The sequence below is a fragment of the Cupressus sempervirens genome, chromosome 4 (assembly GCF_028749045.1).
Source record: "Cupressus sempervirens isolate cs-2001-9-10 chromosome 4, ASM2874904v1, whole genome shotgun sequence".
In the NCBI taxonomy this organism is placed as follows: domain Eukaryota; kingdom Viridiplantae; phylum Streptophyta; class Pinopsida; order Cupressales; family Cupressaceae; genus Cupressus; species Cupressus sempervirens.
The window spans coordinates 299853751-299871304 of record NC_143121.1 but is presented as its reverse complement, the minus strand read 5'-3'; the positions used below and the strand labels follow the sequence as shown (position 1 = coordinate 299871304).

The following is a 17554-nucleotide window of genomic DNA, read 5'->3' as shown; positions in this document are numbered from 1 at the left end:
TGACAATGCAAATTAAAAATGGCCATCTCTACACTGTACAGCACCAAGGACACCTTCAATTCCTATCTTCTGTCATATATAATATATATTTCTCTGCATGTGTTTCTCTTTTTGGGCTTTTGAAAGATTTGTAATATATGCTCTGAGTTTCAGCTTCTTCCTGCTTGTTTTAACCGCTTATTTATTCAAATGCATTCAATTATTAGTGAAGAGAACCTCTAAATATCTGCTGTCAATATGATAGATTATCCTCTAGATTAATAAGTTGATTTACCTTTCAAAAATATTGACATTTAACATAAATCAGTTAGACTATGGTTTTATGCATTGGTTATATTACATTTCATGAGAAGTTGAGGCCTTGGATTTTATTTTTCTCTTTGTAAAAATAGATCTTAAGCTTTTCTTGTCGTTTGAGAAAGAGAAGGTCGAGCTGTTGGACACATTGCTTTTATCAATCATTTGAAGAAATAAGTATTGCAGATCCCAACCTCTGGCTTTCCATGACATAAAAACAATCGAAGTTACATAACAGTTTCTTGGCTTGGGCAGATGGAAGAATGCGATGAGACGCAGCAAATGAGAAGCACCATGGACTTCTTTAATGAATTGGTAGAAAGCCTTGCACTGACTGTGTTTGGCCATCACGAGATCAAGCGAGCTCTGTTGCTTATGCTAATAGGTGGTGTGCATAAGAAAACTCATGAGGGCATTAATCTAAGAGGAGACATCAATGTATGCATTTTTGGAGATCCCAGTTGTGCAAAATCACAGTTCCTCAAGTATGTTTCTTGTTTTGAAATATGTATCTAAATATGAGTATGTTTTTGGTTAGCGATTATTGAATTGCTGGGTAAAATTTCAATCTAATACACTTAGAAAGTTTTGATCTACACAGATAATTAAATAAACTAAATTTATTACAATTTGTAGTGTATGCGCTAGAAATTTTGCAGCAACTTGTTTTTACAATCAACTGAATAAATTCCATTTATAAAACACCAACGCCTGCACATTTTTGAATGCTTTTGTCTTTTAAACTTTCATAACTAACGCTCAATGGTGGCCAAAACAGTTTGCATCTTTGTATTCACCTGAATAATTCTAAGAGATTGACATATGGTGCCACTAAAAGTTAGAATTTTCTCTTGTACACTAAGATCTAGCTGCTAAAGTTGTGAACTCTAACATATATATACAGAGTCATGAATTTGTAATTTCAAGTTTCAACTGAACATTCTGTATGCCATAATGGGATCCAATGTTTCAAATTGAATGTTGCAGGTATGCATCAAGCATTGTGCCTAGGGTCGTGTACACCTCTAGGAAATCTTCATCTGCTGCTGGGTTAATGGCTACAGTTGTGAAAGAGCCAGAGACTGGAGAGTTCTGCATTGAGGTAATGAGATCTCTTTATATCAATTTATGGGTCTTATTTTGGTGCCTTGGATTAAGATGGCAATAAGTGGTCAACAAATCAATCTAATTAATACAATATTTGGAAACGAAATGTGTGGAGTTCATAATCAACAAAAAGATCAATATGTATTAAGCAATAAAACATGTCTGTCTAAATATTGCAAATGTGTCAAATATTTTGTTCCTTTTCTTCAATATTTCATTTTTTATTTTTAAATGTTTCATATGATTGTAGTTAATTATTACTTTTCTCAATTTTAATTGGTTTACTTCTAATAAAGCAATACACTTGGAAATGGATTTGTTAGTTTTGTTAAATTATGAGAATGGTAGTGATGCGATCTAAGTTAAATAAAAAAGAAAAAAGAATCTGTTCATATCCTCCCGCATAAAGATTTTATCTTTTGTATTATTCTTTTGGTAAATGTTTTCATATATTATTAAACCATAATGTTTAGACATTGTTTGTGTTTCTTTTCTTAGTGTCGATCCATAGGAAGCTCACAAGGGTGGTTATACAGGAGTGAGACTGAGTGTGTCTTTGAAATAACCTCTAGGATTTTAGAAGTTGACTCTTCATATTGTTGTTTCTAGGAAAAGGGGAAGGAAGAGAAAACACAAAAACAACTAAACTAAGGTGATGCCTCAAAGATTTTAAAACTCTTTTGGGTTTCTTGTTAGAAATAACAAGAACAAGCAACCCCAAACGATTGAGCATGAAACACCAGACTCTTCATTGTCATGTTGGAAAATAGATCAGAACACAAAAGGCAAATAGACACAGCAAAATATTCAAATCTCTTTGTGGGAAGCACAAATTTGTATTGAAATAATCGATAAACCTATCAAACTCTTCTGGGATAATCTCTTTAGTGTGTTTATTTTGGTTTTGTGAATGATTTTGAAGCTCAGTGTCAATTCTAAATGAATGTAGGTGTTAATTGTTGTGGTATCTGGATTGTATAATTTTCTCATAGATGTGCAATTTGATGAATCATATTTCATACTCTTTCAATCTTTTGATGCCTTAGCCTTGGTATTGCATTTGTATCTTCACATTGATCTTTTTCTTGAAAACTTGAACACTTGCATCTTGACTTGTTCTTTAGCTTGGATACACTTTGCTTACTTGGTGATAAGCTTGTGGTTTGGTGATGCTCGAGGTCTCCAGATTGTCCTTGATACTGAAATTATTGTCACACTTGAAACACTTAGCTCCTTGCCACTTCCATCTCATCTTCCAAAGAAAAATATTGTTTGCATTATGATCATGAGGTGGAAATCTTAAACAAAATTAAGATACTTTGATAACAAGGAATTTCATCAAATTCCAATCCTAATTTGAATTTTGATAAGCTATTCAACTCACCTCAGGGACATGCTCATCAAAAACTTGATCTCATGAACTTACCATTTTATTTTTATACCTTGTTGAGGCTCTAACCTCTCTATGGGGTTCCAGATTCTAACTTGTTCTTGGGCTTGTGAGCCACAAGAGAGGTTGGATTTCAGCCATCTCTGGGGCCCAATCCAAGAATCAATTTTTCTAGGTGTCAATCCATTGCTTGGGGGTGATATTTTTGGTATAAACTATAACCTTTAAGTGATCTTATACATTGTTAGATGAATGAGAGTGGTTTCAGATTCATAGGAGTTATAATGGAGATTCTAGATTTTGGAGATTAGACTCACCCAAATTTTAGTGATCAAGACACTCATCAATGTTCTTTTCCGTAGCTTTTCCAAACTTTCCAAGATAGATTTGATACTCAAAATTTTTTTTTTCCAAAGATTTTATTTCTTCTAGGATATCATTTGAAAATGGTGTTGACCCAGTACTAGAGGGTGATGAGAGTTTTCTTAGTTATGACATTGTAGTGTAGGGAGAATTACTTAAATGTGAGTCATCTAGAGCACCAATATTAGAGCCAAAGACTGAATTAACAATAGCTAGTTCTCTGCCAAGACCTCTATTTGGAGAGGAAAGAGAAGGTCAAGCTTCGATGCACAGGCATAGTTGCACAAGCCATTTGTGAAACTTTGCATCGTGGAAAACTTTGTTAGGTTAATAATATATCCCAAATCTTGAGAGTCACTTGTTTGAAAATGCATAAGCATTAGCTTATGCAGGGTTATGAATTACACATCGACATTTGGACAAGGTGAAGTAAATCTATTTCCAAGTCATTGTTAAGGAGTAGGACTAGGGGAAATAGAGACATGGCCAAAGGGTTTTACAGAATAAGCAGATAAATCCAAGAAGGCACTTTAGGAGGTTTTGAGAAATGATTTCAAGTTAAAAACAAAGATGGATAAATTTTGAACTAAGGAAAGCTTGTAGAAATGATCAGAGTATAAACAAGAGTTGGCTCAATTTGAAATCAAAGCAAATAAATGGCAGAAGTAGATGAAGGCAAAAGTTTTGTAAGACAATGCGAGAGTCAAAGAGTGCATGGGAGCATTACAACATACTTGATAGCAGTGTACACTGAAGAGGATAATACTTACTAGCGATGCACTTCACTTTGTCAATCTCTGGCTCCTTGACTATTATGACTAGGTCCACTAGACCTACGCTTTATCCACATACTAGAGCTAGACAACTCTATTATTAGTATGTTCTCCAGACGTGCCAGCGCCTATCCAAAGTAATCATCAACGATGATAATTTAATTTTGAAAGGGAGATAAATGTTGTCATGAACTATTTACTTTGAATAAAAGCTAGTATATAAAAACATGAATGAAAGAATATATTATGCTATGTTGTATAGGTTTTGATAAGCTTTTTGAAACAATGAGTTGTTTTCTAATGGGGATGGTTTCCACTGTTACCCTCATGGATTTGCATTGGGTTCAATTGTAGAAAAAGATTTGAAATTATGTTCAAGAGCAATTGGCAAGACTTTTGTATCCCATGGAAAATTGCTCGCTTTCTTATGTCATGCTTATAACATTAGATGCATGTCGCATGCTAAATGTTTCAATGAGTGATATCTTGGTCTTTGTAGAGTTGTGCATGATGATTCAAAATTGTCTATTGTGAGATGGGTAGGTGGAAGAGGTCCAAAGAGATATGGTAGGAGAAAAATTGCATGTTCTACAGGATGGGTTAAATTAATGTCCTAAATGACACTTTCTTACACAATGCAGAGGGTATGAAGAGAGCTCTGATCAGTACAAGTCATCTTGAAAGCTAGGAACATGCATAGTTTGTATTTCAAAGATAAAATCAAGCTTTATAGGCAAGATTCATAATAGGAGGTCAGATATGAAAAGGAATATGAATATGATTTAAGGTTTTGAGCTTTTGGTATGTTGACTGATTAGTCTCATCAACATCATTAAAATTATTTATTCATTCAATCATTTGTTTTTGTATCTCTATGTACAATCCTCATTATTCTAATGTGTTTCCAGTTTGGTTGCAAGATTCTAAAATGCTATGGGAATTCCTATGCTTGGGGAAGAACTAGAGGTATAATATTAACAATTTTCTATACACTAATGATTGCCCTTTTTTGTAATATCATCAGAAAATTTTCCTTGCTATTTGATTGTGCTTCTGTGTTTGAAATAATTTGTGTTTCACGTTTAAGAGACTTTTTGATGAGTGAATATTTAGTTTTGATTGGTGCTGGCCACTTAATTTTTGAGGCCTTATAGTTGTGGCTTGCTATTGGGGCTAGCAGAGTATTTGATTAGATATTTATTTTTAGTCTTGTTTCATGGTTCAATATTTGTCTTGGGAGTTCAAGATTACAATATATATGAAAATCATCAATATTTTTAATCAAGTTGTTTGTGGAAATGTTTTGTTTGGTACTTGTGGCAAGCCTTTTAGAATAGGTTATTGGTTGTAATAAGAAACTTTTATCATTGCACAGATGTAGAAAACATAATTTGTTTGCAAGTAAGGTCCATTGTCTTTCTAAATGAAAATAAAATGCACGTATATTAACAAGGAGGTTAGTATTCTTAGTTCTTGCCTGGAGTAGGAATTCTTATGCATTCATTAAGATGCTATTAGGTTATTAGTTAGACCAATAAACTTATTATTTACAAACATATTGCAAATCTGAAATTGAAAACAATATGGTATTATTGTTCTTGTTTTGGATAATCATTATCATGACCCACATTTTTATTTTTTCTATAACAATTATGTTATATATATATATATATATATTTAAAAGGCATGCCCAACTACCTCCTCTATAAATATTATGTTGTATTTAAAAAAAAAATGTTTGACATGCTCAAGTACCTCATCCCCTATTTTGAAAAATAGTTGTGCCCATAACGGTACTAGTACCCTAAGCACCCAAGTAACCCTATCCCCATGAAACCTTGGTCTTAAGTTTTGGTGCAGCAACAACCAAGTATGATGGGTTTCATGTGTAGGGTTTTTTTTTGCTTTTTTCTTTCTTTCTTAAGATTTGGTGTGTTATTTCAAAGGATGTGTTGCTGGCATTGGGAAAATATTGAAGGAGAAAGGTCATTTTAAAAATAATAGAATGTAACATTCACGGCTCTGCTCCCAAATAGAGGAAGCTGCACATTTTTATGTTTAGAGGCACATTGCTCATAGAATCACAATGAATAAATTTGTCACCAGTATAAGGACCCATCAAACGAAAGGACTACCCTCTAAAGCCCATCGCAAAATGAACATTTTTTATTTGCAAGGTAATCCTTATCACCCACAAAACTAGCCATTTTATTCAATGCAATGGTCTAAATTTTTTTAAAGCAATGGTTTGCACTATTTTTGATTCTTCAAAGATCAATCAGACAAAGTGTATGGAGTGACACATTCACCTAAACCTTTTTTGTGTCAGAAAATGAGGTTCTACCAAGTTTCTTTAATTTCTTCAGGAGTGAGAAGGCAAAGATAATCCTTAAACATTTTGGTTCCTTTACTAATTCTTGAGGCCTGTATGGTATTGGTAATCTTTATAAAGTCTTTCACAAGTACTAAATGCATTGGTCAATAAGCAATGTGGATAATTGAAATTTGAAAATATTGGGCATGGTAGTTTAGTGTTGATGCTCACAGAATCCTTTATTTTTTTGATAGATAGATCTTTGTTAAGTTTGGTCCTTTTGATAACATAGATATCATGAAAGATGAATAGAAGCAAAGCAAAGGTGGGGCAACTTTTACTATTTTTAATAGTTTGATTCATAAAAATGTTTCAAGGTTGATATTGTCTTTGTTAACTATTAAATTATCTATGTAGGATGTGCATTTGTTAACTAGATAAATGGATGCGGCAACTATTAACAAATTATGTAGAGCTTTCACAATGAAGGTAAACATTGTGTTTTCAATTACTAATATTTCCTTTAGTGGGTGCTTATTTTTTATATAGTTCTCAAATGTAACTACATTTTAGTCCATACAATTTGCAGAGCCTAAAGGACCCAAAGTTGGAGATGCAAGGTTCAAACTTCTATTTATCTTGTCACCTAAAACATATTATATAAATATGTATCTTGAAGTACTAGTGTATTCCCAACTTATTTTAGGTGTTAATTTTTTTGTTATATTATCTAAAAATGGCCCTATGTTTAGAGGACCAGGCTTTGGTGCTGAACAATAGAGGTCATTTGGATCCGGGTAAGCTATCAATAATTTAATGTGTTTGAGTTGGAGGCTTCAAATAATGTATTTAGTAGAATCATTTGTGTTGCTCATGTAGGCTTACTATGAGTGGTGGAGGCAACACAAGAGAATAGGGTGCACCTGGAAACTGGTGGCCCATAGGTGTAGCAAATATGAGAATACCATCCCCACAAGTTGGATAACATCCATATGCTAGGCCATCAACTTCCAGTGGAAGATCATGACTTTTAGGAGGACATTCACCATTGGTAAGGTCATTCAAGTATTACTTTGTTGATTATATTATTTATATATATTATAAACATTTGGGAGTTTCTAGTAATCTTTTTAAGGAGAATTGTATCATTGTTTAATATAGACATCAAGTGTGATGTACAGGTTGGATCTATTAGTGGCCCCCAAATTTTAGTAAATGGCCTTGTTGAAGGGCCTTTTCATGTGTTTTCTCTAGTAGGAGGCTCTGCAAGGTGACTACCCCTTCTTTGTAGCAGGTACTTTTTTAGATTTTTGTTTTTCATTTTGTATTGACCAATCAGTATGATACATTTTAATTTGATAAGTTTTGACAAGGATTTGCATTTTTTCGTTGCCTATAGAAATGGTTAGGATAGTATTTTGTTTATGACATTTAGTGATGTTTTGGATGTTGTCCTTGATAGGGCTATAATTCATCTTCTTTGTAGCATCAGACTCAAGTTCAACGTTGGTTACCACCAATACAACAAACACACCAAATGCAGCAACAATTGCGACCACCATTCCAAAATCAACATCAATCCACACAATCTCATTCATAGTTGCAAAATGACAACGATTATTGAATTTGCAACAATATGTTCAACATGTGCACCTCTCAACTGCATAGCCCACAACCAACACAATCTCAATTACAAATGTAGGCCCAACCATCTTTACAAAAATATCATCAACAGGTGCAACAACACTCATAACCACATGCCCAACAACCCACACAATTTCCTTCACAATTGCAGGCCCAATAGTCTTTGCAATAGTATGGTCATTAGTTGCAATGTTCAAAAAAACATGTTCAACAAACCCCATTTTGCCATGCACCAAATTCATAACAACCATCTAAATATGAGCAATTTCATGTTTATTAGTCTCTAATCTAGCCAAATGTTGCTACCTCTCTTTAGCAGATTCCTTCCCAAGGTCAACAACAACCAATGTAGCAACTACCACAATAGAAACCTCTAGTTAGCTATTACAATAGCAGGTGCCTGTTGTGTAGAGCAATGTTCAACCCCAACAAGACCTTTCATTTCAACAGTAGATCTAGCTACCTCTGGTACCAACACCTTTAGTGTAGGCTTCAACTCAATTCCAACAACAACCACTCTTGATGCACCCTCAACAAAAGAAAGTGTAGGATAAACATTGTTAATAAATGTAATAACTCAAACTAGTTTAGGGAATGTGGGAATGTGAAATATCTTAAGAATACTTATTCATGATTTTCATTTTCAGGGTTATTATCAAGTGGCTCCAACACAATAATCTAGACTACAACAAGTCAGTAATGCATTTATGACTTAGTTGTTGATTTATTTAGGACTGTTAATGTGGTATGGTATTAACATTGTTACATGTCGTCTATAAAGCCATGAACATTCTTGGCATAGTCGCAAGGAATCGTGACAACTAGCTCTGCCAGTGCACTTTCTGTGTCTATTGAAACCAAGACTACTACAGCTATCACACTAGTTAGTGCCCCTAGTTCTACACCATTGACTTGTGTTTGGATAGGGCATACTTCTCTAGAGGGATACACATATTATTATAATAGTGTGATAGGAAAAAGCAAGGTTTAAGCAACATTATTTTATTAAATCTTGCTAGCTTCACTTGAAACTAGGTGATTAATGTTATACATTTAGATTATGCAACTTTCTCAGTAGAGGCCACTCTTTTCAGTTAAAATGCTATCATTTGAAAAAAAGTATGATACAGTTTCTTATGGTTTCCAATTTATGTTATCTTGCAATTAGTAGTCATGCTGAAAAAGTTTGATAAAAAAAAGCAACTACCACATCCTCGGCCAGAACTACAACAACTTCATCAACAACAAAAGCCTCAAATGTTGCAACCCCATCAACAACAATAACCTTAGATGCAATAGTCCAATGCATGATAGAAATCACAACTTCAACAGACCCAACAACAACATCAGCCTCAAGTACAACAACCTCAGAAACTTGTTCAACCTTCATTATCAATAGTGAGTTTCCTTTTATATGATGTTTCATGTGGCCATAGTAGTAAAATATAATAGTAATTTGGTACTTAAAATTTTGATATGAATTTTTACTTAGACCTTTGAGTTAACCAAAAAAATAGAGCAGCTAAGTTTTCAATAATGTATAAAACCCCTTTAGCCTCTCTGACATGGAATCTTACAAATTGTCACCTCCAAAGAATGTGGGTGGAATTAGTTGTCCAATTTTTAAAGATAATTTATTTTAACAATAGAAATATAATTCATGCCTATGGAACATTTTGCATGCTTATTTGTGCTCATTAATATGGCTTCAAGGAATTTTTTTGAATTTTTCTATATAAGTAATTATTGTTTTAGTGTTCTTGATACATTTTCACTTACTTCCTTTTGGCTACTATTACTCCTGAAAATAAACTCTTTTGTGCCTTATCTATGCACAATGTCATGTGGGCTTAATAGTCACCATTTCATTTTGAAATGAAAAATACTTTATAATCATTTTTTTTCATTTGTTCATTCCTTCAAAAATAAGCATTTATTTTGTGTAACTACATGGTCAAAGGGTGGATGCAGAATTTGTAGCTTCAATTGCATGTTTGATCCATGACCTTGGTGATGTTACATCAAAATTTAAGGCAATACTTAAAATCATAAGTGGAAGAGCAATGCTTGTACCTTAATGCAAGCACTTGACTATGCAGATATTGAAATACTTGATATAATGAAAGTTAGGATTAAAAAAAACTTCAAGTCATCTAGCTATGGAATTCCTAATGTTGTACATAACCTATTATAGCTAAATATACTACTAAATATGCTATGAAATGTACTCATACAATGCTATACACATTGTATGATTATTCTTCAAAGGGTATCAGCTCAATGGAAGAGCACTTGCTTTGAAAGTAGGAGGATGGTGGTTCAATTCCATCATGCCCTATTATAACTAAATACACTACTAAATATGCTACTAAACATACTAATTATGTGACCAAATAGATCACTACATATAAAACTAAATATATGACTAAATCAACTTTCAAATTTATGACTAAATATGTGAATAAATATACTATTAATTATATGACTAAATGTGTGACTAAATCAATGATAAAAAATAGTGACTTAATTCAATCAAGTGACTAATAGTAGTTAATATCTAGTAATTTAAAACACTACTAAATATACTACTAAGCGATTTTAGTCACTAATTTTGATTCATGACTAAAATATACTACTAAAAATCAGTCAAGTGACTAATGGTAGTTAATATCCAGTCATTTGTAACACTACTAAATATACTACTAAGCGATTTTAGTCACTGATTTTGATCTGTGACTAAAATATACTACTAATTTTAGTCACAGATCAAAATCAGTGACTAAAATCGCTTAGTAGTATATTTAGTAGTGTTACAAATGACTGGATATTAACTACCATTAGTCACTTGACTGATTTTAGTCACAAATATAAAATTTTTAGTGGTTTTTTTAATTACATATTGTTGTTTTTGTACTAGTGCAAGCTCTAACAAAGCGTCGTCTATTCTAAAAGCCTACCAGATGTCCTCATCATTGGAAACTTCATCAAAAAATTTCTTGAATCTCTCAACCACTACCTCTATAGGTATTAATTTCTCCCATGCATCATCCTCAAAAATGTCTAAACATGCATTGCTATAATGCTTGTTAGCCTCAAAAATTTTCTCTTGGGCTTTGCCCTTGAGCCTTTGGATCTCCACGTGCAATAATTACATTACTTTATTACTATCTTCTATCTTCTAAATCCAATCATCTAATTTATCCAACTCCTCAATGGTATATACATCCATTAACATTTGATACCTCTAGCCTTTGATTGCCTATAATGCCTATAGATCCTTTCCCTAGGTATGCACCTCATCCATTAAGCCAAAATCTTGTTTCAAAATTTTTGATAACTTATTCGTGTTATCCTTCATGACATGTAATAACTTTAAATTCCCTTGGATGATCAAAATGCCTTTTTCTTCAAAAATTTCTCACCATTACTAATAGGCATTCAAAAATGGGTTCAATTGAATTGCTCCCTTATCCCTTCTTTGAATTGCTACATTTAGGGTTTCCTCAAGGTTAATGGGATCCAAATGGCCAACAACTTCCCTCAAAATTTTAGGATTTTATTCTATCACTGAAGTGTTATCAACTCTACCCCATCCTATTCCAAGCTTCTAGAAACCTCCTTCATCCCAGTAGTGACCATGAGCTTTGTAGTTTCTAATGTTGGCCTCCCAAGAAAAACTTCTTGGATCTGATAATCCCTAGGAGTTAGTTCCTCAACATTTGATTCTGGAGGAGGGATAACCACATGAGCAAAAAGGTCTTGATTTTGATGACTCAATGAAGGCTAATGGCCACACATCCTTAGGAGGTGAATCATGTTTCCTTAGTACTTCTACTAGTTCTATTCTATCCTCCTCTTCAGTAGTGAACTTTTGCTTCTTGTTTCTTATCACTTCTTTTCTGAGCCACCTTGGAACATGCTACATTGAGGACTTTCCTTTAGAAGATGAAGGAGTTTTTTCAACTATACCCTTGCCCTTATCTCTCCTTTTTGGGGTCTTCTCCCTTTGCAATGACTCTTCATCTGTAGTCCCTACATCTGTGGAGCCCATAGTTCTCACCTCTATGTCCTGGGAAGTTTGTTGAGGTTGTTCACCTATTTGTCCCTCTTCTCACACTTCATTAGTGGATACTTTTTGTGGCTCTTCTTTAGGTTTTACCTGGACCTATTCAATTTCTATATTAAGAGGTAGAGGGGTGGTCAATCACTTGTCAACACACAATGTGACTTGTAGATGAGATTATGAAACTATCTCAGTTCCTTGTGATTCGGGGGACATCTAAGTCCAATCCTCCTATTGAGGTTGATTAGTCAATGTGTCTTTGATCTTATCTCCAACCAACTTAGTACCCATGAGCATAAAGTCAAAATCTGACATCTTAAAGACATTAGTGTCCTCCACATACTATTCATCTATCCATTGCTGCATCTCATCCTCCAATGTGGTGGTTTGCAAAGGTCCATCTAGGGTAGATGGTGGTGTAACTGTAGAGCTTCTTCTTTATTATTTCTCTATAGCCCTAGCTAGATGAGTTGTTTGACTCAAGGGTAGATCATCCTCCTCATTCTCATTATCCTCTTCTTCAGCTTCTTCTAGAATGGGTTCGAGGATGGATGGAAAAGGGATCACCTTCTTGATCACCTTTTGTCTCATCTTCACCAGAGTCTTAATCTTTCTTCTTTTTGGAATTGAAGGAGATGACTATTTTATTTACCAAGGTGGAGAGACCTCTTGAACATCAACCTCTACTTCTGTTTGGCTCAGTGCAACTGGTGGCACTTGAGGATGAACCTGGGCTTATGCAACTCTAGTATTCTTTAGCCCTTGTATGTTTTCTTCTCCTTACTATGGAGGTGATGGGATTTCTTGTTCTTTGGGTTTAGCTCATTGAGGAGAACTCCTCTTTGTTTTGCCTTTGCCTTTACCCTTCTAAGCTCTATAATAACCAACTAGCCTATCAAGTTGGTGCACCATTTCTAGCCTTATCGGTGATTGAGCTATAAAGGTAGGAACGATGAATTTTTTCCTCTACCTTTTGCTGGACAGGCTTATGCGTGAAAGATTACTATTTCAAGAATTGGATGAAGTTTGAAAGGTTTCTTGATCCAATCCTACATCATTTTAATGACATGCCTCGCTTAATGGTTGATGTTAGAATTCTCTTCTGTGTTAACCTCAACATTCATAATGGGTCATTCCCCAATTTTATCCCTGTTGAACAAAGGATCAAGTAACTCTTTTGAGGCTTGTTGTAGTATCTTCAACATAATCTTTATTTTCAAGGCCTTTTCTGCCAGATACAAAGTCATCCTACAATAATCCCTTATTTGGATATCGTAGTCATTTGTTGCATTCATCCAATGATCTTTAATGACTTCTTCATGCTAAGATGTGTTGTCCGCCAAATATTGTACTCTCCCAATATTATCAAATCATGATAATAGAGAATTGTACTCTTCCAAGGGATATTGATCCCATTCACACTCAAAAGAAGAGATATCTTGGTATTGATCCACCTAGAATGGTCCTATCATCATAGGTGACCTCCAACATGTTTTATATTGCTTTCTAACTCTATCATATGTAGAAAAGAGTTATCTAGAGATCTCAAAGAGAACAAGTCTACCACTAGGATACCTTGGGAGCTTCTTGTGTTAACGGTTGTACTTGCCACCCTTAAATATGCAAATTTCCTAAATTGGATAAAATAAGCCCTGACTAGTAATATCTATTCCATTGCATCATCTAATAATCTCCTTCTATGAATCTAATTATAGAAAATATGAAGGCATCATTAACAAGTCAATATACTTTGCTATGCTCTGAGAGCCTTTTCTTTACCAGATGAGGGTACACAATAGATGGCCATGCATTGGCATCTTACATGCTACCTCTTTTGTAAAGCCTTGGATAATCTATCACTGTTGTAGCCAACAATTACATCGTCATCATCAATTGTTCACACAAATTCTAACTAAGAGTGGAAGCCCAATCCAATGACATTTTTTCTTTCTTTATTGTTTCAATAAAGTGTACCATGAAGATGTTTAGGTGTCACTATTGGTGTAACTAGATATTTACTATTTACACTTTACATAAGTTTACATAGGTTAATACATTATTTTATTATTTATTAGGTTGACACTTAGGAGTTTGTGTACCTTTATGAGTTTCCATGTTGACAACATAGAAGTATGCAACTCTAATTCAACACATGGTGTCTACAACATTAGAGTTTGCATTATTAGTTGAGTTGTCATGTAGACAACACAATTATTTGCACTCTTAATTAAGCATAGGGTGTTTACAACATTATTTTTCATGCTACACCTTTGTAGGCTTATCCTTTCATCATCACACTTACTCTTATGCTTAATGGAGGATAACCCACACTTGGTGGACATGTGCTTGTTTGTATGACTTATCATGTTACTAACTTCTAGGCATTCTAGAAGTATTCCAAAGGACTTTATATACAGGCACTCCTATTGTACTTGTACATTGAATTGAATACTATATTATTATTTTGATCATACTCTAGTCCTTTTTGTGTTTGTGTTCGAGTTCCTTGGTCTTGGGTGAATTTTATCCTAAGGAAAATTCTTACATGGTATCAGAGCTGAGGGAAATTCTTGTCACATAGCCATTGGAGACCTTGTTGCTTCATCTCTCAAAGGGACCTGATTCAGATCTAGAGCATCTACAACAATTGGGAGCATCTAGAGCTGAAGCAGACCTTGCCATTGCATCTAGAGCATTGATTCAGTGAAAATTGACTATGAATTCAGCTATTTTTCACCATAGTCAATTTTGAAGAAATTTTTTTTTGCAAACTAGAACCTGAAGGCCCAATTTGCAAATCTGGTATGGTCATTATTCGATCTATACATTTTCAGAGTATTTTTTCAATTTTTTTTAGCCCAGTTGGGCATGTAGAGAAATATTTTTGTACACACATTGGGCAGTCACACCCTGACCCTACATAGACTATTTTGCAAAATATTCCAACTTTCGGTGGTTCAAATTTTTTTTGCAAGCACAGGTCAGAACTTGACCATCAAACACACAAGGCTAGATTAAATGCCATTGGTTAAGCACCCTACACTAGATGCCAAGCTCACCTCCTGACGACCTCTATTTATTTAAGCTAAGTTCATTATTGATTTTACACACACTACACTTTGCTATTCCCATTGATGTGGGACTAAACAACATTAGTCCCCCCATCGTTAAATCCACTAGTTGTGTTTTATCAAAATCTAATATTGTAGAGCCTTTGTACCTACTGTCCGTTCGAGCATCAAACATAGTTGGCACCAGATTTACCACTGACCGTTCATGACATACCCCAATGATAGATTTTTGCAACCCACTGATGCTTATTTTTTTAAACATGTAGCTCTGTACTTTTTGGCAGGAAAGCCAACCATTGCTAAACATTTCCAAAACCAAAAACCCTGTCCAAGTCCATGCAATAGTTTAAGCAATGATAGCACAACCAATCAACAACTTCTCTCCAAGTCATTAAGTACATGTTAGCAACTGCGCAAACAAACCTCCATGTCGGTAGACAAATTAGCTTTCCCATTCAAAGTATATGAGCAATGTTAGTATGCTAATAGAAACCAAATTTAAATAAAGCTTCTACAAACTAAACATAATTCATAAACTTCAAGATAGACTAAGATGAGCTCTTAATTGACAATATGAGCCATTAATGGGCTCTCTCAATGAGAAGCTCTCTAGTTGAGTAGCTTTGTCTAAATAGATAGGATGCATACTCAAGCTTTTATGCTTCAAAAAGGGCTTCAAATGGAGTTGGAATTTGGGTGTGAGTGTATGATTTTGATGTAAAATGGCTTCTCAAAATGGCATTATGACTTTACTTCATGGATTGTGTTATTTTACAAAGGGGAAGGATCCAATTTATAGGCAAGAGGCTTGAGGGATTGAGGGCTAAGATGCAAGGATGGAAAAAAGCTCATGGAGGGCTCAGATTGCATGAGAGGAGAGCACATGGATTGTGCTTCCTTACAGCCAATTAAGGAGTGACACATGTCATAGGGTGAGAGCATGGAGAAAAGGGGAAAGATGAGTCAAAAAAGGAGGCTCAAGGGTTAAAATCTTCATAAAGACCCTCATAATGGCTTGTAAGAGCAATAAAAGGGCTTGGAAGAGTCATTTATGGCCTAGTGGACTTCATAAAGTTTTATGGTTGGGATATTTTGAGGGAGATGAGAGAAATTTTGACTTGGGCTTGATTAGGAGGGTTTTAAGCTTGCTTAGGATTGTGCAAATGATTAGAGGATGGATTAGGATGGTTTAGGATTAGCTTAGGGATAGGCAAGTGGATGACATTTAATGAGGGTGGGTGAAGGAGGAGATATTTGTTAACTTTGGCTTGGGTTAGTAAGTCTTAACCCATTTTTAAGGAATGTGACAAGGTTAGGAGGGGATTAGGATTAGGTTTAAAGACATCTTCTAGAAGAGTCTAGACTTTGGATGAGGATAAAGACTTTCTAGAATAGTCTAGAATTTCCTAGGATGAGGATGAAGACTTTCTAGAAGATTCTAGAACTTCTTACGATGAGGACAAATTAGATTTTTAGGAAATAAATAAAGTTTTATTTATTTCAAGGGTTTGGGTTGAGGAGATATTTATTAAATATTTTTTAATAAACATGAGGATTAATATTTAATCTTAATTAAATATTTTGAGTTGGGATTAGGGGTAGGAAATGATGGGATTAGCCTTTAATCAAAATTAAAGAAGGGTTAAAAGATTTTCGAAGAGGTTAGTGGTCTTAAGGAAATTGGCCAAGTTTTGGGCAAAAATTAAATTTTTTATTTATTTTGGGTTTTTTGGTCAATTTATTAATTAAATAATTAATAAATAAGGAAATAATGTTTGAATTAAGATTTAAACATTTTTGGGAGGGATTCCTTAATTAAATAATTTTAATTAAGATAAAGGGATTTAATGGCATAAAAATAAATAAATAAAATAAATAAATAATTAATTAATAAATGATGATGTCATCAGGAATTTTTTAGAAAATAAAAATACTTTATTTTCTAAAGGTTTTTAGGTGTCTACATTTTGCCCCTCTTTGATGTGATGCCACAAGTGGCATGACATCAAAGATAAGAAAATAAGATGCCCAAGGCTAGAGCAGAGGAGGAGAGAATGGATTGCAAGATGCCCCCTCAAGAAGGCAGAAGGGAGAGAAAGCGAGGCTCGATGACTTCTTGAAAAGTACAAGAATCCGAGATGAGCAAGAAGACTCATATTGGCTTAAGAGAAGAGGTTTAGTTAACTCAAACTCTCACTATGGGAGAATGATAAAAGAGAATCAGAGGCACAAGAGGAAGCAAGCTTAAGATCTCAGGGATTGTAGAGGATGAAGGAGTAGAGCGCTATAAAAGGAATCTAGGATGGGGAGATGGATGAGGGGATTAAAAAGCTGATGCAATAGGATTTCAAAGAGTTAGATTGGCGGAAGATGGGTTTCGAAGAACCCTAGGACTAGGATTGTGGATCTCGAAAGATGAGGCCTGGTGGATTGATTTGGATTGGTGGATCTCTAAGACTAGGATTGTGTATCCCTAAAGCTAAAGGTGAGGAGTGATTCAAAGAGATAATGATGCATAAGCTGGGGTAGGAG

The 17554-nt window shown here is 34.4% G+C and overlaps 1 pseudogene across 1 annotated transcript; it reads left to right on the top strand.

Moving 5' to 3' along the window:
- Window positions 1-552: 552 nt before the first annotated feature.
- On the top strand, window positions 553-7518 carry LOC149561197 (DNA replication licensing factor MCM6 pseudogene; annotated as a pseudogene). Its single transcript, XR_016364237.1, has 3 exons — window positions 553-782; window positions 1285-1399; window positions 7426-7518. The product of XR_016364237.1 is annotated as a DNA replication licensing factor MCM6 pseudogene (transcript).
- Window positions 7519-17554: the final 10036 nt, after the last annotated feature.